At 37.8% G+C, this 1,456-nt stretch overlaps 1 protein-coding gene across 1 annotated transcript in view; it reads right to left on the bottom strand.

The window, feature by feature from the left end:
* LOC119586104 (synapse-associated protein 1-like) overlaps positions 1 to 1,456 on the bottom strand; it is a gene marked incomplete at its 5' end in the record, with an annotated part of 123,898 nt that overhangs the window by 471 nt on the left and 121,971 nt on the right. Inside the window, 1 exon segment of the mRNA XM_037934796.1 lies at positions 1 to 1,456.

Raw genomic sequence — 1,456 nt, 5'->3', positions numbered from 1 at the left:
AATCATCGTCATTGTTATTTTGCACAATACTATCTCACTCTTGTACATCTGGATCCTACGGTATCTTGTGATATCCTCTCTCGTCTACGAATAAAGTCACTTCGAATGTGACTGCCTCATTTTACGTGCTTCAAATATCGAGGTTGCAACCACTGTTACTAACTTCTCTAGACACTGTCAAGGTATCTCATTAATAATAAACGCTTTAAATGGATTCATATTCATATTTGTGTAAAATGTCACACATCTATTTGCATCAAGTTGAAAACTGATTATTTACCCTATATGACACATAATTACAAATGTGAATATTATTAAAGTGATCGGAAACATTTTATGAATGATGGAAGCAGACACCTGTTCATATTATTGCAATGAAAGACAAATTTACTAAGCAGAAAACGAAAATTTCTCTATTGTATGCCATCTACATAGAAATCTCTGGCCACAACACCCTGTGGTTAGTGATGAGTGGACGTCATGATGTGGAAATGTAAGTATATGTTTCTTGCATTTCCCTTCACAGGTTTTACTTGATTCTCTATCCATGTCTGGTTGATCTCTTTACTAGTATTAAACATCTTAAAGAAAATCTAAGTCATGACAAGATAACCACTTTAAATGTTGGTCAATACTGCAGTCCTTCAGCTCACTTTTCTCATACAGTATCTTTATCTATATGTATCTCAAACTCAAAGCTAGTAAATCATCTCCACACTGCAGACAGCTTCCTCTAAAAGCCCACATAAAATCTGATCCATTTGAAAGTCTACTGACTGGCTATTCCCTTGCCTTTTTATCCCCTGTCTAATCATCAACTCACAAGAATGGCATGCAACTTCTTCCGTTACCTTGCCCTCCATCTCTCTGGTTTTTAGGTCCAGTGTTGACAGAGCCACACCACCTGGACATTCGTGCTCATGGGTGCTGTGTGTGCTGGCCGTCTGGCTCTGCATTAAACCAGCGAGACAGAGGAGGTATCGGGATCCTTAGCTGCTGTCAAAGCCCCATTTACTGACTCTACTTCTTGGGGAACACAAGTCTTATGGAGAGGGTCCCACTCTCTGATAGCATTGCTGACACTCTCTGTTGTGAAAATATACCTTTTTCCAGGGTAAGGGGTGATCTTAAATGGATGTTTTGTGGTAATACCAGATTGTGTCATGAGAGGGAGAGGTGTAGGCATAGATGGCGGTAGAAAATGCTGTATCTGTCTTATGGTTCAGTGAAGGATCAGGAGATAAAAAGTTAAAAACTGGCAACTAAAATTTTCTTATACACTGGCAAGAATAAAATACATTCTGGAAAGGTTGCTGTCCCTTTTATAATCACAAGGCAATTCCTTTTCTTATGAGACATGATACAGCTCAAGATAACAGCACTGAAGTAAGTATTTTCATAAACATTTTTTTTTTCTTAAATATTAAATATTCTATACATTTGTAAATGGTGGAGC

The sequence above is a fragment of the Penaeus monodon genome, chromosome 21 (genome assembly GCF_015228065.2).
Source record: "Penaeus monodon isolate SGIC_2016 chromosome 21, NSTDA_Pmon_1, whole genome shotgun sequence".
Lineage (NCBI taxonomy): Eukaryota > Metazoa > Arthropoda > Malacostraca > Decapoda > Penaeidae > Penaeus > Penaeus monodon.
This window is presented reverse-complemented; position numbering and strand designations above follow the sequence as displayed.